We start from the raw sequence: 21,652 nt of genomic DNA, 5'->3' as shown, positions 1-21,652 counted from the left end.
GTGAAGGAAACACCATGAGACTGAGGAGTTTCCTTGAAATGGAGGAATTTTCTCAAATGAGGGAATTTTCATGAGATCAAGGAAAATAATAAAAATATGATAAAATATAAAATTGGGCGTGGGACTAGTCACGGCACGACCGGCCGTCCGGTGGATCCAGTCCCCCAGCGCCTTGGTTAATATTTTATTATTTATTATTTTCTTTCCTGTTTTGCATAGGTTCATCGTCCCGTCGTATATTGAGATGCTCGTTCGTGTGTTCAGGTGCTCGTTAGTGCATTATTGTTGAGTACACTTGCATCCTTTTGGTTGGGGCTTACTCGAGGTAGCTCAGATGCCCGTTCTTTGAACATTTATCACTAACCCGTGGAATTCTGCTGGGAAGAACCAAGAATTGAAGTAACGAAATATTACGAAGAATCGTAGAATATTGCTGAATATTCAGTTAACGATTAAAGATAATTAATTGATGGCTCTATACTAGCAGGCATACTGTCTAGGAGCATTAGTTACCTGAGAATTGAGAAATATGAGCTTGTTGAAACGTCATATCTCCTTTATATAGTCAGGGAAAACCTTGTTGCATCCTGAAGACGTTATTGCTCTATACTAGCAGGAAAGCTGTCTAGGAGCCGTCCAATCTTTCGATTCTATATAGAAGTAATTACCGAAATTGCTCAGTATTCATGAGATGTGTCGTTGCCTCAGCTGAGAGACTACACATATACATATACTCTGAGAGACAACATTCTCAGTCAGAGATTTTGTGGCATGATATTTCATGCTTTCGACGAGAGACATGAGTCTCAAATACTCATCTGATTGCTGGATCTGGAGTACTACAATTATGGTTTACGATTTTAGCCTTTATCAAAAATTCACCATCTACAAATGTGAACTACAAAATAATTCTCCTTTTTTTTTGTCAATATAAATTTGCAAAGGTATGAAAAATTAATGGGATCATAATGAAATTATCATATAGACACTTCATGACTAAAAGACAACATATCAACTTGGTCTCGATAATTTCACATAGTCGAAACTTAGTGCATTCATCAAGGAGCTTATAAAGATACAAGATAACTCCTACAATATTCCACAGTCGCACTCTCCACAAAGATTTGGCAATTAAGCACAAGTTCAATTATGAACTCTCCCCCATAAAATATCATTCCCGAAAGAACAACAAGAGCGACCTTACTTTTACAAGAAAAGAATGATTTCTTTGGCCATTAACAAATTACATGAAACATGAATTTGTATCCATAAAACTTAATTTAATTATACATAAAGGAACCTTAAGGATTAATTTAATCAGAAATGCTCAACATAAGAAAACATACGGAGCCATACAGTACTTTCACATTGAAGTGGATCAGGGAAATATCAATATCACGGAATATAAAAATGTTCATTATATCTTTTATCAATATTTGCATAATGACATAATAGACTTAACTTTTGACATATATGGGATAATCATAGTTCACGGACGTAAACACACATATCCCATAACATTTTTGCAATATAATTCATTGAAAATTAACCACAAAGTGAAGAAGGGACCGGCTACATGGGATCATGGATCAACCATGTAGCTCTTATATGCTCGAGTGATCAAATACCAAGGGCTCTTGAAGAGTTGGTGAAGGGATGATCAAATGCTGGTTTAATCATTTATTATTAAAATAATGCTCGTCTGAGCCTTAGGTGATAAAACCTAATTAATTATGAAGAGATGAGGGACCGAACAAGGGGTCATAAAACCAAGCCTGGTTGGTCACGGGATCGTCTGACGATCATTCCATGAAATTCCAAGTTGTTTGGAAGAGTTTTGGACCCAAATACGTGCAATTGCGCAAATTACGTCAAATTGTGAAAATGCGTGGGAACGACTTCTTACAAGCCAAAGAGCCAACCTTGGTCGGTCAAGGTAACATGCTCACGTCGCCAGGGTGTCTACGTCTCAGTCCTGAGAATTTTGATATTTTCTGATGTGCGTTTGAGCAACATTTTGAGAAAATATGAAAAAATCAGGGTTTTTGCTGAAACTGAGGAAACTTCATGAGATGAAGGAAAAATAATAATAATAAAATGAAGGAATCATGAAGTGTGGGACCGGCTATGTCCAATGCATGGCCGTCCGGCCAATGAGCCCCGTCCCATAGCATTTTTCCTAACTTTAATATATTTTTCATAATTTTGTGATAATACCATGAAATCAAGGAGTTTGTTGAAATAAAGGAGTTTTTGTTGAAATCAAGGAGTTTCCTTGAAGTGAAGGAGTTTCCATGAGATGAAGGAAACAAATAATAATAAAATAAGGGTGTGTGGGACCGCCTTGGCATACTCGGCCGGCTAGGGCCTGGTCCTGTGAGTTTTCCCTAATTTTATGTATTATTTCATGATTTTATGGAAATTCCATAATTTGAAGGAAATATCATGAAATCAAGGAATTTCATGGGATCAAGGAAACATAAAAATTAATAATAAAAAAATAAGGGGAATGTGGGACCGGCTATGGCATGACCGGCCGGCTAGGGCTTGGTCCCATGAGTTTCCCTAATTTTTATTATTTTTCATGACTTGAAGGAAATATCATGAAATTAAGAAATTACCATGAGATCAAGGAATTTCATGGGATTAAGGAAATAAGAATAATAAAATAATAAGGAATACAAGGTGTGGGACCGGCCACAACTAAGGCATGACCGGCCGGCTAGTAGGCTTGGTCCCGCACACCTTTCCTAATTATTTTATTATTTCCTTGATGTGAAGGAAACACCATGAGACTAAGGAGTTTCCTTGAAACGGAGGAATTTGCTCAAAATGAGGGAATTTTCATGAGATCAAGGAAAATAATAAAAATATGATAAAATATAAAATTGGGCTTGGGACTAGTCACGGCATGACCGGCCGGCCGGTGGGCCCAGTCCCCCAGCGCCTTGGTTAATATTTTATTATTTATTATTTTCATTCCTATTTTGCATAGGTTCATCGTCCCGTCGTATTTTGAGATGCTCGTTTGTGTATTCAGGTGCTCGTTAGTGCATTATTGTTGAGTACACTTGCATACTTTTGGTTGGGGCTTACTCGAAGCTAGCTCAGATGCCCGTTCGTTGAACATTTATCACTAACCCGTGGAATTCTGCTGGGAAGAACCACGAATTGAAGTGACGAAATATTACGAAGAATCGTAGAATATTGCTGAATATTCAGTTAACGATTAGAGATAATTAGTTGATGGCTCTATACTAGCAGGCATGCTGTCTAGGAGCATTAATTATCTGAGAATTGAGAAATATGAGCTTGTTGAAACGTCATATCTCCTTTATATAGTCAGGGAAAACCTTGTTGCATCCTTAAGACGTTATTGCTCTATACTAGCAGGAAAGCTGTCTAGGAGCCGTCCAATCTTTCGATTCTATATAGAAGTAATTACCGAAATTGCTCAGTATTCATGAGATGTGTCGTTGCCTCAGCTGAGAGACTACACATATACATATACTCTGAGAGGCAACATTCTTAGTCAGAGATTTTGTGGCATGAGATTTCATGCTTTCGACGAGAGACATGAGTCTCAAATACTCATCTGATTGCTGGATCTGGAGTACTACAATTATGGTTTACGATTTTAGCCTTTCTCGAAAATTCACCATCTACAAATGTGAACTACAAAATAATTCTCCTTTTTTTTGTCAATATAAATTGGCAAAGGTGTGAAAAATTAATGGGATCATAATGAAATTATCATATAGACACTTCATGACTAAAAGACAACATATCAACTTGGTCTCGATAATTTCACATAGTCGAAACTTAGTGCATTCATCAAGGAGTTTATAAAGATCCAAGATAACTCCTACAATATTCCACAGTCGCACTCCCCACAAAGATTTGGCAATTAAGCACAAGTTCAATTAAGAACTCTCCCCCATAAAATATCATTCCCGAAAGAACAATATTGCGGAGCCATACAGTACTTTCACATAGAAGTGGATCAGGGAAATATCAATATTGCGGAATATAAAAAAGTTCATTCTATCTTTTATCAATATTTGCATAATGACATAATAGACTTAACTTTTGACATATATGGGATAATTATAGTTCACGGACGTAAACACACATATCCCATAACATTTTTGCAATATAATTCATTGAAAATTAACCACAAAGTGAAGGATGGACCGGCTACATGGGATCATGGATAAACCATGTAGCTCCTATATGCTCTGGTGAGCAAATACCAAGGTCTCTTGAAGAGTTGGCGAAAGGATGATCAAATGCTGGTTTAATCATTTATTATTAAAATAATGCTCGTCTGAGCCTTAGGTGATAAAACCTAATTAATTATGAAGAGATGAGGGACCGACCAAGGGGTCACAAAACCAGCCCTGGTTGGTCACGGGATCGTCTGACGATCATTCCATGAAATTCCAAGTTGTTTGGAAGAGTTTTGGACCCAAATACGTGCAATTGCGCAAATTAGTTCAAATTGTGAAAATGCGTGGGACCGGTGTTTACAAGCCAAAGAGCCAACCTTGGTCGGTCAAGGTAACATGCTCGCGTCGCCAAAGTGTCCGTGTCTCAGTTCTTAGAATTTTGATATTTTCTGATGTGCGTTTGAGCAACATTTTAAGAAAATATGAAAAAATCAGGGTTTTTGCTGAAACTGAGGAAACTTCATGAGATGAAGGAAAAATAATAATAAAATGAAGGAATCATGAAGTATGGAACCGACTATGTCAAAGGCATGGCCGGATGGCCAATGAGCCCCGTCCCATAGCGTTTTTCCTAACTTTATTTTATTTTTCATGATTTTATGATAATACCATGAAATCAAGGAGTTTGTTGAAATAAATGAGTTTTTATTGAAATCAATGAGTTTCCTTGAAGTGAAGGAGTTTCCATGAGATGAAGGAAACAAATAATAATAAAATAAGGGCATGTGGGACCGACTTGGCATGGTCGGCCGGCTAGGTCATGGTCCCGTGAGTTTTCCCTAATTTTATGTATTATTTCATGATTTTATGGAAATTCCATAATTTGAAGGAAATTTCTTGAAATCAAGGAATTTCATGGGATCAAGGAAACATAAAAAATAATAATAATAAAATAAAGGGCGTGTGGGACCGGCTAGGGCATGACCGGCCGGCTAGGGCTTGGTACCATGAGTTTCCCTAATTTTTATTATTTTTCATGACTTGAAGGAAATATCATGAAATTAAGAAATTACCATGAGATCAAGGAATTTCATGGGATCAAGGAAATAAGAATAATAAAATAATAAGGAATGCAAAGTGTGGGACGGCCACAACTAGGGCATGATCGGCCGGCTAGTAGGCTTGGTCCTGCACACCTTTCATAATTATTTTATTATTTCATTGATGTGAAGGAAACACCATGAGACTGAGGAGTTTCCTTGAAATGGAGGAATTTGCTCAAATGAGGGAATTTTCATGAGATCAAGGAAAATAATAAAAATATGATAAAATATAAAATTGGGCGTGGGACTAGTCACGGCACGACCGACCGTCCGGTGGGCCCAGTCCCCTAGCGCCTTGGTTAATATTTTATTATTTATTTATTTTCTTTCCTATTTTGCATAGGTTCATCGTCCCGTCGTATTTTGAGATGCTCGTTCGGGTGTTCAGGTGCGCGTTAGTGCATTATTGTTGAGTACACTTGCATCCTTTTAGTCGGGGCTTACTCGAAGGTAGCTCAGATTCCCGTTCGTTAAACATTTATCACTAACTCGTGGAATTCTGCTGGGAAGAACCACGAATTGAAGTGACGAAATATTACGAAGAATCATAGAATATTGTTGAATATTCAGTTAACGATTAGAGATAATTAATTGATGGCTCTATACTAGCAGGCATGCTGTCTAGGAGCATTAATTATCTAAGAATTGAGAAATATGAGCTTGTAGAAACGTCATATCTCCTTTATATAGTCAGGGAAAACCTTGTTGCATCCTGAAGACGTTATTGCTCTATACTAGCAGGAAAGCTGTCTAGGAGCCGTCCAATCTTTCGATTCTATATAGAAGTAATTACCGAAATTTCTCAGTATTTATGAGATGTGTCGTTGCCTCAGTTGAGAGACTACACATATAAATATACTCTGAGAGACAACATTCTCAGTCAGAGATTTTGTGGCATGAGCTTTCATGCTTTTGACGAGAGACATGAGTCTCAAATACTCATCTGATTGCTGGATCAGGAGTCTACAATTATGGTTTACAATTTTAGCCTTTGTCGAAAATCCACCATCTACAAATGTGAACTACAAAATAATTCTCCCATTTTTTGTCAATATAAATTGGCAAAGGTATGAAAAATTAATGGGATCATAATGAAATTATCTTAGAGACACTTCATGACTAAAAGATAACATATCAACTTGGTCTCGATAATTCCACATAGTTGAAACTTAGTGCATTCATCAAGGAGCTTATAAAGATACAAGATAACTCCTACAATATTCCACAGCCGCACTCCCCACAAAGATTTGGCAATTAAGCACAAGTTCAATTAAGAACTCTCCCCCATAAAATATCATTCCCGAAAGAGCAACAAGAGCGACCTTACTTTTACAAGAAAAGAATGATTTCTTTGGACATTAACAAATTACATGAAACATGAATTTGTATCCAGAAAACTTAATTTAATTAGCCATAAAGGAACCTTAAGGATTAATTTAATCAGAAATGCTCAACATAAGAAAACTTACGGAGCCATGCAGTACTTTCACATAGAAGTGGATCAGGGAAATATCAATATTGGAAATAGAAAAAAGTTCATTCTATCTTTTATCAATATTTTCATAATGACATAATAGACTTAAATTTTGACATATATGGGATAATCATAGTTCACGGACGTAAACACACATATCCCATAACATTTTTACAATATAATTCATTGAAAATTAACCACAAAGTGAAGGAGGTACCGGCTACATGGGATCATGGATCAAGCATGTAGCTCCTATATGCTCGAGTGAGCAAATACCAAGGTCTCTTGAAGAGTTGGTGAAAGGATGATCAAATGCTGGTTTAATCATTTATTATTAAAATATTCTCGTCTGAGCCTTAGGTGATAAAACCTAATTAATTATGAAGAGATGAGGGACCGACCAAGGGGTCATAAAACTATCCCTGGTTGGTCACGGGATCGTCTGACGATCATTCCATGAAATTCCAAGTTGTTTGAAAGAGTTTTGGACCCAAATACGTGCAATTGCGCATATTAGGTCAAATTGTGAAAATGCGTGTGACCGGCTTCTTACAAGCCAAAGAGCCAACCTTGGTCGGTCAAGGTAACATGCTCACGTCGCCAGAGTGTCCATGTCTCCGTCCTGAGAATTTTGATATTTTCTGATGTGCGTTTGAGCAACATTTTGAGAAAATATGAAAAAATCAGGGTTTTTGCTGAAACTGAGGAAACTTCATGAGATGAAGGAAAAATAATAATAAAATGAAGGAATCATGAAGTGTGGGACCGGCTATGTCCAAGGCATGGCTGGCCTGCCAATGAGCCCCGTCCCATAGCATTTTTCCTAACTTTAATATATTTTTCATAATTTTGTGATAATACCATGAAATCAAGGAGTTTGTTGAAATAAAGGAGTTTTTGTTGAAATCAAGGAGTTTCCTTGAAGTGAAGGAGTTTCCATGATATGAAGGAAACAAATAATAATAAAATAAGGGCGTGTGGGATCGGCTTGGCATACTCGGTCGGCTAGGGCCTGGTCCCGTGAGTTTTCCCTAATTTTATGTATTATTTCATGATTTTATGGAAATTCCATAATTTGAAGGAAATATCATGAAATCAAGGAATTTCATGGGATCAAGGAAACATAAATAATAATAATAAAAAATAAGGGGCATGTGGGACCGGCTAGGGCATGACGGCCGGCTAGGGCTTGGTCCCATGAGTTTTCCTAATTTTTATTATTTTTCATGACTTGAAGGAAATATCATGAAATTAAGAAATTACCATGAGATCAAGGAATTTCATGGGATCAAGGAAATAAGAAAATAAAATAATAAGGAATGCAAAGTGTGGGACGGCCACAACTAGGGAATGACTGGACGGCTAGTAGGCTTGGTCTCGCACATTTTAATTATTTTATTATTTCCTTGATGTGAAGGAAACACCATGAGACTGAGGAGTTTCCTTGAAAGGAGGAATTTGCTCAAATGAGGGAATTTTCATGAGATCAAGGAAAATAATAAAAATATGATAAAATATAAAATTGGGCGTGGGACTAGTCACGGCACGACCGACCGTCCGGTGGGCCCAGTCCCCTAGCGCCTTGGTTAATATTTTATTATTATATTTTCTTTCCTATTTTGCATAGGTTCATCGTCCCGTCGTATTTTGAGATGCTCGTTCGGGTGTTCAGGTGCTCGTTAGTGCATTATTGTTGAGTACACTTGCATCCTTTTGGTCGGGGCTTACTCGAAGGTAGCTCAGATGCCCGTTCGTTGAACATTTATCACTAACCCGTGGAATTCTGCTGGGAAAACCACGAATTGAAGTGACGAAATATTACGAAGAATCGTAGAATTGTTGAATATTCAGTTAACGATTAAAGATAATTAATTGATGGCTCTATACTAGCAGGCATGCTGTCTAGGAGCATTAATTATCTGAGAATTGAGAAATATGAGCTTGTTGAAACGTCATATCTCCTTTAGATAGTCAGGGAAAACCTTGTTGCATCCTGAAGACGTTATTGCTCTATACTAGCAGGAAAGTTGTCTAGGAGCCGTCCAATATTTCGATTCTATATAGAAGTAATTACCGAAATTGCTCAGTATTCATGAGATGTGTCGTTGCCTCAGCTGAGAGACTACACATATACATATACTCTGAGAGACAACATTCTCAGTCAGAGATTTTGTGGCATGAGATTTCATGCTTTCGACGAGACACATGAGTCTCAAATACTCATCTGATTGCTGGATCAGGAGCACTACAATTATGGTTTACGATTTTAGCCTTTGTCGAAAATTCACCATCTACAAATGTGAACTACAAAATAATTCTCCTCTTTTTGGTCAATATAAATTGGCAAAGGTATGAAAAATTAATGGGATCATAATGAAATTATCATAGAGACACTTCATGACTAAAAGACAACATATCAACTCGGTCTCGATAATTTCACATAGTTGAAATTAGTGTATTCATCAAGGAGTTTATAAAGATACAAGATAACTCAGAAAATATTCCACAGCCGTACTCTCCACAAAGATTTGGCAATTAAGCACAAGTTCAATTAAGAACTCTCCCCTATAAAATATCATTCCCGAAAGAACAACAAGAGCGACCTTACTTTTACAAGAAAAGAATGATTTATTTGGACATTAACAAATTACATGAAACATGAATTTGTATCCAGAAAACTTAATTTAAGTAGCCATAAAGGAACCTTAAGGATTAATTTAATCAGAAATGCTCAATATAAGAAAACTTACGGAGCCATACAGTACTTTCACATAGAAGTAGATCAGGGAAATATCAATATTGCGAATATAAAAAAGTTCATTCTATCTTTTATCAATATTTGCATAATGACATAATAGACTTAACTTTTAACATATATGGGATAATCATAGTTCACGGACGTAAACACACATATCCCATAACATTTTTGCAATATAATTCATTAAAAATTAACCACAAAGTGAAGGAGGGACCGTCTACATGGGATCATGGATCAACCATGTAGCTCCTATATGCTCGAGTGAGCAAATACCAAGGTCTCTTGAAGAGTTGGTGAAAGGATGATCAAATGTTGGTTTAATCATTTATTATTAAAATAATGCTCGTCTGAGCCTTAGGTGATAAAACCTAATTAATTATGAAGAGATGACGGACCGACCAAGGGGTCATAAAACCAGCCCTGGTTGGTCACGGGATCGTCTGACGATCATTCCAAGAAATTCCAAGTTGTTTGGAAGATTTTTGGACCCAAATTCGTGCAATTGCGCAAATTAGGTCAAATTGTGAAAATGCGTGGGACCGGCTTCTTGCAAGCCAATGAGCCCCGTCCTACAGCATTTTTCTTTATTATATTTTTCATGATTTTATGATAATACCATGAAATCATGGAGTTTGTTGAAATAAAGGAGTTTTTGTTGAAATCAAGGAGTTTCCTTGAAGTAAGGGAGTTTCCATGATATGAAGGAAACAAATAATAATAAAATAAGGGCATGTGGGACCGGCTTGGCATGGTCGCCGGCTAGGGCCTGGTCCCGTGAGTTTTCCTAACTTTATGTATTATTTCATGATTTTATGGAAATTCCATAATTTGAAGGAAATATCATGAAATCAAGGAATTTCATGGGATCAAGGAAACATAAAAAACAATAATAATAAAATAAGGGGCATGTGGGACCGGCTAGGGCATGACCGGCCGGCTTGGGCTTGGTCCCATTAGTTTCCATAATTTTTATTATTTTTCATGACTTGAAGGAAATATCATGAAATTAAGAAATTACCATGAGATCAAGGAATTTCATGGGATCAAGGAAATAAGAATAATAAAATAATAAGGAATGCAAGGTGTGGGACCGGACAAAACTAGGGAATGACCGTCCGGCTAGTAAGCTTGGTCCCGCACACCTTTCCTAATTATTTTATTATTTTATTGATGTGAAGGAAACACCATGAGACTGAGGAGTTTCCTTGAAACGGAGGAATTTGCTCAAATGAGGGAATTTTCATGAGATCAAGGAAAATAATAAAAATATGATAAAATATAAAATTGGGCGTGGGACTAGTCACTGCACGACCGGCCGGCCGGTGGGCCTAGTCCCCCAGCGCCTTGGTTAATATTTTATTATTAATTATTTTCTTTCCTATTTTGCATAGGTTCATCGTCCCGTCGTATTTTGAGATGCTCGTTCGTGTGTTCAGGTGCTCGTTAGTGCATTATTATTGAGTACACTTGCATCCTTTTGGTCAGGGCTTACTCGAAGGTGGCTCAGATGCCCGTTCGTTGAACATTTATCACTAACCCGTGGAATTCTGCTGGGAAGAACCACAAATTGAAGTGACGAAATATTACGAAGAATCGTAGAATATTGCTGAATATTAGTTAATGATTAGAGATAATTAATTGATGGCTCTATACTAGCAGGCATGCTGTCTAGGAGCATTAATTATCTGAGAATTGAGAAATATGATCTTGTTGAAACGTCATATCTCCTTTATATAATCATGGAAAACCTTGTTGCATCATGAAGACGTTATTGCTCTATACTAGCAGGAAAGTTGTCTAGGAGCCGTCCAATCTTTCGATTCTATATAGAAGTAATTACCGAAATTGCTCAGTATTCATGATATGTGTCGTTGCCTCAGCTGAGAGACTACACATATACATATACTATGAGAGACAACATTTTCAGTCAGAGATTTTGTGGCATGAGCTTTCATGCTTTCGACGAGAGACATGAGTCTCAAATACTCATCTGATTGCTGGATCAGGAGTACTACAATTATGGTTTACAATTTTAGCCTTTTTCGAAAATCCACCATCTACAAATGTGAACTACAAAATAATTCTCCCCTTTTTTGTCAATATAAATTGGCAAAGGTATGAAAAATTAATGGGATCATAATGAAATTATCATAGAGACACTTCATATCTAAAAGAAAACATATCAACTTGGTCTCGATAATTTCACATAGTCGAAACTTAGTGTATTCATCAAGGAGTTTATAAAGATACAAGATAACTTCTACAATATTCCACAGCCGCACTCCCCACAAAGATTTGGCAATTAAGCACAAGTTCAATTAAGAACTCTCCCCAATAAAATATCATTCCCGAAAGAACAACAAGAGCGACCTTACTTTTACAAGAAAAGAATGATTTCTTTGGACATTATCTAATTACATGAAACATGAATTTGTATCCATAAAACTTAATTTAATTAGCCGTAAAGGAACCTTAAGGATTAATTTAATCAGAAATGCTCAACATAAGAAAACTTACGGAGCCATACGGTACTTTCACATAGAAGTGGATCATGGAAATATCAATATTTCGGAATATAAAAAAGTTCATTCTATCTTTTATCAATATTTTCATAATGACATAATAGACTTAACTTTTGACATATATGGGATAGTCATAGTTCACGGACGTAAACACACATATCCCATAACATTTTTGCAATATAATTCATTGAAAATTAACCACAAAGTGAAGGAGGTACCGGCTACATGGGATCATGGATCAAGCATGTAGCTCCTATATGCTCGAGTGAGCAAATACCAAGGTCTCTTGAAGAGTTGGTGAAAGGATGATCAAATGCTGGTTTAATCATTTATTATTAAAATATTCTCGTCTGAGCCTTAGGTGATAAAACCTAATTAATTATGAAGAGATGAGGGACCGACCAAGGGGTCATAAAACTATCCCTGGTTGGTCACGGGATCGTCTGACGATCATTCCATGAAATTCCAAGTTGTTTGAAAGAGTTTTGGACCCAAATACGTGCAATTGCGCATATTAGGTCAAATTGTGAAAATGCGTGTGACCGGCTTCTTACAAGCCAAAGAGCCAACCTTGGTCGGTCAAGGTAACATGCTCACGTCGCCAGAGTGTCCATGTCTCCGTCCTGAGAATTTTGATATTTTCTGATGTGCGTTTGAGCAACATTTTGAGAAAATATGAAAAAATCAGGGTTTTTGCTGAAACTGAGGAAACTTCATGAGATGAAGGAAAAATAATAATAAAATGAAGGAATCATGAAGTGTGGGACCGGCTATGTCCAAGGCATGGCTGGCCTGCCAATGAGCCCCGTCCCATAGCATTTTTCCTAACTTTAATATATTTTTCATAATTTTGTGATAATACCATGAAATCAAGGAGTTTGTTGAAATAAAGGAGTTTTTGTTGAAATCAAGGAGTTTCCTTGAAGTGAAGGAGTTTCCATGATATGAAGGAAACAAATAATAATAAAATAAGGGCGTGTGGGATCGGCTTGGCATACTCGGTCGGCTAGGGCCTGGTCCCGTGAGTTTTCCCTAATTTTATGTATTATTTCATGATTTTATGGAAATTCCATAATTTGAAGGAAATATCATGAAATCAAGGAATTTCATGGGATCAAGGAAACATAAATAATAATAATAAAAAAATAAGGGGCATGTGGGACCGGCTAGGGCATGACCGGCCGGCTAGGGCTTGGTCCCATGAGTTTTCCTAATTTTTATTATTTTTCATGACTTGAAGGAAATATCATGAAATTAAGAAATTACCATGAGATCAAGGAATTTCATGGGATCAAGGAAATAAGAATAATAAAATAATAAGGAATGCAAAGTGTGGGACGGCCACAACTAGGGAATGACTGGACGGCTAGTAGGCTTGGTCTCGCACACCTTTCATAATTATTTTATTATTTCCTTGATGTGAAGGAAACACCATGAGACTGAGGAGTTTCCTTGAAATGGAGGAATTTGCTCAAATGAGGGAATTTTCATGAGATCAAGGAAAATAATAAAAATATGATAAAATATAAAATTGGGCGTGGGACTAGTCACGGCACGACCGACCGTCCGGTGGGCCCAGTCCCCTAGCGCCTTGGTTAATATTTTATTATTTATTTATTTTCTTTCCTATTTTGCATAGGTTCATCGTCCCGTCGTATTTTGAGATGCTCGTTCGGGTGTTCAGGTGCTCGTTAGTGCATTATTGTTGAGTACACTTGCATCCTTTTGGTCGGGGCTTACTCGAAGGTAGCTCAGATGCCCGTTCGTTGAACATTTATCACTAACCCGTGGAATTCTGCTGGGAAGAACCACGAATTGAAGTGACGAAATATTACGAAGAATCGTAGAATATTGTTGAATATTCAGTTAACGATTAAAGATAATTAATTGATGGCTCTATACTAGCAGGCATGCTGTCTAGGAGCATTAATTATCTGAGAATTGAGAAATATGAGCTTGTTGAAACGTCATATCTCCTTTAGATAGTCAGGGAAAACCTTGTTGCATCCTGAAGACGTTATTGCTCTATACTAGCAGGAAAGTTGTCTAGGAGCCGTCCAATATTTCGATTCTATATAGAAGTAATTACCGAAATTGCTCAGTATTCATGAGATGTGTCGTTGCCTCAGCTGAGAGACTACACATATACATATACTCTGAGAGACAACATTCTCAGTCAGAGATTTTGTGGCATGAGATTTCATGCTTTCGACGAGACACATGAGTCTCAAATACTCATCTGATTGCTGGATCAGGAGCACTACAATTATGGTTTACGATTTTAGCCTTTGTCGAAAATTCACCATCTACAAATGTGAACTACAAAATAATTCTCCTCTTTTTGGTCAATATAAATTGGCAAAGGTATGAAAAATTAATGGGATCATAATGAAATTATCATAGAGACACTTCATGACTAAAAGACAACATATCAACTCGGTCTCGATAATTTCACATAGTTGAAATTAGTGTATTCATCAAGGAGTTTATAAAGATACAAGATAACTCAGAAAATATTCCACAGCCGTACTCTCCACAAAGATTTGGCAATTAAGCACAAGTTCAATTAAGAACTCTCCCCTATAAAATATCATTCCCGAAAGAACAACAAGAGCGACCTTACTTTTACAAGAAAAGAATGATTTATTTGGACATTAACAAATTACATGAAACATGAATTTGTATCCAGAAAACTTAATTTAAGTAGCCATAAAGGAACCTTAAGGATTAATTTAATCAGAAATGCTCAATATAAGAAAACTTACGGAGCCATACAGTACTTTCACATAGAAGTAGATCAGGGAAATATCAATATTGCGAATATAAAAAAGTTCATTCTATCTTTTATCAATATTTGCATAATGACATAATAGACTTAACTTTTAACATATATGGGATAATCATAGTTCACGGACGTAAACACACATATCCCATAACATTTTTGCAATATAATTCATTAAAAATTAACCACAAAGTGAAGGAGGGACCGTCTACATGGGATCATGGATCAACCATGTAGCTCCTATATGCTCGAGTGAGCAAATACCAAGGTCTCTTGAAGAGTTGGTGAAAGGATGATCAAATGTTGGTTTAATCATTTATTATTAAAATAATGCTCGTCTGAGCCTTAGGTGATAAAACCTAATTAATTATGAAGAGATGACGGACCGACCAAGGGGTCATAAAACCAGCCCTGGTTGGTCACGGGATCGTCTGACGATCATTCCAAGAAATTCCAAGTTGTTTGGAAGATTTTTGGACCCAAATTCGTGCAATTGCGCAAATTAGGTCAAATTGTGAAAATGCGTGGGACCGGCTTCTTGCAAGCCAATGAGCCCCGTCCTACAGCATTTTTCTTTATTATATTTTTCATGATTTTATGATAATACCATGAAATCATGGAGTTTGTTGAAATAAAGGAGTTTTTGTTGAAATCAAGGAGTTTCCTTGAAGTAAGGGAGTTTCCATGATATGAAGGAAACAAATAATAATAAAATAAGGGCATGTGGGACCGGCTTGGCATGGTCGCCGGCTAGGGCCTGGTCCCGTGAGTTTTCCTAACTTTATGTATTATTTCATGATTTTATGGAAATTCCATAATTTGAAGGAAATATCATGAAATCAAGGAATTTCATGGGATCAAGGAAACATAAAAAACAATAATAATAAAATAAGGGGCATGTGGGACCGGCTAGGGCATGACCGGCCGGCTTGGGCTTGGTCCCATTAGTTTCCATAATTTTTATTATTTTTCATGACTTGAAGGAAATATCATGAAATTAAGAAATTACCATGAGATCAAGGAATTTCATGGGATCAAGGAAATAAGAATAATAAAATAATAAGGAATGCAAGGTGTGGGACCGGACAAAACTAGGGAATGACCGTCCGGCTAGTAAGCTTGGTCCCGCACACCTTTCCTAATTATTTTATTATTTTATTGATGTGAAGGAAACACCATGAGACTGAGGAGTTTCCTTGAAACGGAGGAATTTGCTCAAATGAGGGAATTTTCATGAGATCAAGGAAAATAATAAAAATATGATAAAATATAAAATTGGGCGTGGGACTAGTCACTGCACGACCGGCCGGCCGGTGGGCCTAGTCCCCCAGCGCCTTGGTTAATATTTTATTATTAATTATTTTCTTTCCTATTTTGCATAGGTTCATCGTCCCGTCGTATTTTGAGATGCTCGTTCGTGTGTTCAGGTGCTCGTTAGTGCATTATTATTGAGTACACTTGCATCCTTTTGGTCAGGGCTTACTCGAAGGTGGCTCAGATGCCCGTTCGTTGAACATTTATCACTAACCCGTGGAATTCTGCTGGGAAGAACCACAAATTGAAGTGACGAAATATTACGAAGAATCGTAGAATATTGCTGAATATTAGTTAATGATTAGAGATAATTAATTGATGGCTCTATACTAGCAGGCATGCTGTCTAGGAGCATTAATTATCTGAGAATTGAGAAATATGATCTTGTTGAAACGTCATATCTCCTTTATATAATCATGGAAAACCTTGTTGCATCATGAAGACGTTATTGCTCTATACTAGCAGGAAAGTTGTCTAGGAGCCGTCCAATCTTTCGATTCTATATAGAAGTAATTACCGAAATTGCTCAGTATTCATGATATGTGTCGTTGCCTCAGCTGAGAGACTACACATATACATATACTATGAGAGACAACATTTTCAGTCAGAGATTTTGTGGCATGAGCTTTCATGCTTTCGACGAGAGACATGAGTCTCAAATACTCATCTGATTGCTGGATCAGGAGTACTACAATTATGGTTTACAATTTTAGCCTTTTTCGAAAATCCACCATCTACAAATGTGAACTACAAAATAATTCTCCCCTTTTTTGTCAATATAAATTGGCAAAGGTATGAAAAATTAATGGGATCATAATGAAATTATCATAGAGACACTTCATATCTAAAAGAAAACATATCAACTTGGTCTCGATAATTTCACATAGTCGAAACTTAGTGTATTCATCAAGGAGTTTATAAAGATACAAGATAACTTCTACAATATTCCACAGCCGCACTCCCCACAAAGATTTGGCAATTAAGCACAAGTTCAATTAAGAACTCTCCCCAATAAAATATCATTCCCGAAAGAACAACAAGAGCGACCTTACTTTTACAAGAAAAGAATGATTTCTTTGGACATTATCTAATTACATGAAACATGAATTTGTATCCATAAAACTTAATTTAATTAGCCGTAAAGGAACCTTAAGGATTAATTTAATCAGAAATGCTCAACATAAGAAAACTTACGGAGCCATACGGTACTTTCACATAGAAGTGGATCATGGAAATATCAATATTTCGGAATATAAAAAAGTTCATTCTATCTTTTATCAATATTTTCATAATGACATAATAGACTTAACTTTTGACATATATGGGATAGTCATAGTTCACGGACGTAAACACACATATCCCATAACATTTTTGCAATATAATTCATTGAAAATTAACCACAAAGTGAAGGAGGTACCGGCTACATGGGATCATGGATCAAGCATGTAGCTCCTATATGCTCGAGTGAGCAAATACCAAGGTCTCTTGAAGAGTTGGTGAAAGGATGATCAAATGCTGGTTTAATCATTTATTATTAAAATATTCTCGTCTGAGCCTTAGGTGATAAAACCTAATTAATTATGAAGAGATGAGGGACCGACCAAGGGGTCATAAAACTATCCCTGGTTGGTCACGGGATCGTCTGACGATCATTCCATGAAATTCCAAGTTGTTTGAAAGAGTTTTGGACCCAAATACGTGCAATTGCGCATATTAGGTCAAATTGTGAAAATGCGTGTGACCGGCTTCTTACAAGCCAAAGAGCCAACCTTGGTCGGTCAAGGTAACATGCTCACGTCGCCAGAGTGTCCATGTCTCCGTCCTGAGAATTTTGATATTTTCTGATGTGCGTTTGAGCAACATTTTGAGAAAATATGAAAAAATCAGGGTTTTTGCTGAAACTGAGGAAACTTCATGAGATGAAGGAAAAATAATAATAAAATGAAGGAATCATGAAGTGTGGGACCGGCTATGTCCAAGGCATGGCTGGCCTGCCAATGAGCCCCGTCCCATAGCATTTTTCCTAACTTTAATATATTTTTCATAATTTTGTGATAATACCATGAAATCAAGGAGTTTGTTGAAATAAAGGAGTTTTTGTTGAAATCAAGGAGTTTCCTTGAAGTGAAGGAGTTTCCATGATATGAAGGAAACAAATAATAATAAAATAAGGGCGTGTGGGATCGGCTTGGCATACTCGGTCGGCTAGGGCCTGGTCCCGTGAGTTTTCCCTAATTTTATGTATTATTTCATGATTTTATGGAAATTCCATAATTTGAAGGAAATATCATGAAATCAAGGAATTTCATGGGATCAAGGAAACATAAATAATAATAATAAAAAAATAAGGGGCATGTGGGACCGGCTAGGGCATGACCGGCCGGCTAGGGCTTGGTCCCATGAGTTTTCCTAATTTTTATTATTTTTCATGACTTGAAGGAAATATCATGAAATTAAGAAATTACCATGAGATCAAGGAATTTCATGGGATCAAGGAAATAAGAATAATAAAATAATAAGGAATGCAAAGTGTGGGACGGCCACAACTAGGGAATGACTGGACGGCTAGTAGGCTTGGTCTCGCACACCTTTCATAATTATTTTATTATTTCCTTGATGTGAAGGAAACACCATGAGACTGAGGAGTTTCCTTGAAATGGAGGAATTTGCTCAAATGAGGGAATTTTCATGAGATCAAGGAAAATAATAAAAATATGATAAAATATAAAATTGGGCGTGGGACTAGTCACGGCACGACCGACCGTCCGGTGGGCCCAGTCCCCTAGCGCCTTGGTTAATATTTTATTATTTATTTATTTTCTTTCCTATTTTGCATAGGTTCATCGTCCCGTCGTATTTTGAGATGCTCGTTCGGGTGTTCAGGTGCTCGTTAGTGCATTATTGTTGAGTACACTTGCATCCTTTTGGTCGGGGCTTACTCGAAGGTAGCTCAGATGCCCGTTCGTTGAACATTTATCACTAACCCGTGGAATTCTGCTGGGAAGAACCACGAATTGAAGTGACGAAATATTACGAAGAATCGTAGAATATTGTTGAATATTCAGTTAACGATTAAAGATAATTAATTGATGGCTCTATACTAGCAGGCATGCTGTCTAGGAGCATTAATTATCTGAGAATTGAGAAATATGAGCTTGTTGAAACGTCATATCTCCTTTAGATAGTCAGGGAAAACCTTGTTGCATCCTGAAGACGTTATTGCTCTATACTAGCAGGAAAGTTGTCTAGGAGCCGTCCAATATTTCGATTCTATATAGAAGTAATTACCGAAATTGCTCAGTATTCATGAGATGTGTCGTTGCCTCAGCTGAGAGACTACACATATACATATACTCTGAGAGACAACATTCTCAGTCAGAGATTTTGTGGCATGAGATTTCATGCTTTCGACGAGACACATGAGTCTCAAATACTCATCTGATTGCTGGATCAGGAGCACTACAATTATGGTTTACGATTTTAGCCTTTGTCGAAAATTCACCATCTACAAATGTGAACTACAAAATAATTCTCCTCTTTTTGGTCAATATAAATTGGCAAAGGTATGAAAAATTAATGGGATCATAATGAAATTATCATAGAGACACTTCATGACTAAAAGACAACATATCAACTCGGTCTCGATAATTTCACATAGTTGAAATTAGTGTATTCATCAAGGAGTTTATAAAGATACAAGATAACTCAGAAAATATTCCACAGCCGTACTCTCCACAAAGATTTGGCAATTAAGCACAAGTTCAATTAAGAACTCTCCCCTATAAAATATCATTCCCGAAAGAACAACAAGAGCGACCTTACTTTTACAAGAAAAGAATGATTTATTTGGACATTAACAAATTACATGAAACATGAATTTGTATCCAGAAAACTTAATTTAAGTAGCCATAAAGGAACCTTAAGGATTAATTTAATCAGAAATGCTCAATATAAGAAAACTTACGGAGCCATACAGTACTTTCACATAGAAGTAGATCAGGGAAATATCAATATTGCGAATATAAAAAAGTTCATTCTATCTTTTATCAATATTTGCATAATGACATAATAGACTTAACTTTTAACATATATGGGATAATCATAGTTCACGGACGTAAACACACATATCCCATAACATTTTTGCAATATAATTCATTAAAAATTAACCACAAAGTGAAGGAGGGACCGTCTACATGGGATCATGGATCAACCATGTAGCTCCTATATGCTCGAGTGAGCAAATACCAAGGTCTCTTGAAGAGTTGGTGAAAGGATGATCAAATGTTGGTTTAATCATTTATTATTAAAATAATGCTCGTCTGAGCCTTAGGTGATAAAACCTAATTAATTATGAAGAGATGACGGACCGACCAAGGGGTCATAAAACCAGCCCTGGTTGGTCACGGGATCGTCTGACGATCATTCCAAGAAATTCCAAGTTGTTTGGAAGATTTTTGGACCCAAATTCGTGCAATTGCGCAAATTAGGTCAAATTGTGAAAATGCGTGGGACCGGCTTCTTGCAAGCCAATGAGCCCCGTCCTACAGCATTTTTCTTTATTATATTTTTCATGATTTTATGATAATACCATGAAATCATGGAGTTTGTTGAAATAAAGGAGTTTTTGTTGAAATCAAGGAGTTTCCTTGAAGTAAGGGAGTTTCCATGATATGAAGGAAACAAATAATAATAAAATAAGGGCATGTGGGACCGGCTTGGCATGGTCGCCGGCTAGGGCCTGGTCCCGTGAGTTTTCCTAACTTTATGTATTATTTCATGATTTTATGGAAATTCCATAATTTGAAGGAAATATCATGAAATCAAGGAATTTCATGGGATCAAGGAAACATAAAAAACAATAATAATAAAATAAGGGGCATGTGGGACCGGCTAGGGCATGACCGGCCGGCTTGGGCTTGGTCCCATTAGTTTCCATAATTTTTATTATTTTTCATGACTTGAAGGAAATATCATGAAATTAAGAAATTACCATGAGATCAAGGAATTTCATGGGATCAAGGAAATAAGAATAATAAAATAATAAGGAATGCAAGGTGTGGGACCGGACAAAACTAGGGAATGACCGTCCGGCTAGTAAGCTTGGTCCCGCACACCTTTCCTAATTATTTTATTATTTTATTGATGTGAAGGAAACACCATGAGACTGAGGAGTTTCCTTGAAACGGAGGAATTTGCTCAAATGAGGGAATTTTCATGAGATCAAGGAAAATAATAAAAATATGATAAAATATAAAATTGGGCGTGGGACTAGTCACTGCACGACCGGCCGGCCGGTGGGCCTAGTCCCCCAGCGCCTTGGTTAATATTTTATTATTAATTATTTTCTTTCCTATTTTGCATAGGTTCATCGTCCCGTCGTATTTTGAGATGCTCGTTCGTGTGTTCAGGTGCTCGTTAGTGCATTATTATTGAGTACACTTGCATCCTTTTGGTCGGGCTTACTCGAAGGTGGCTCAGATGCCCGTCGTTGAACATTTATCACTAACCCGTGGAATTCTGCTGGGAAGAA

Source organism: Papaver somniferum, chromosome 6, assembly GCF_003573695.1.
Source record: "Papaver somniferum cultivar HN1 chromosome 6, ASM357369v1, whole genome shotgun sequence".
In the NCBI taxonomy this organism is placed as follows: domain Eukaryota; kingdom Viridiplantae; phylum Streptophyta; class Magnoliopsida; order Ranunculales; family Papaveraceae; genus Papaver; species Papaver somniferum.
The sequence above is the reverse complement of the archived record's forward strand: the minus strand, read 5'-3'. Positions refer to the sequence as shown.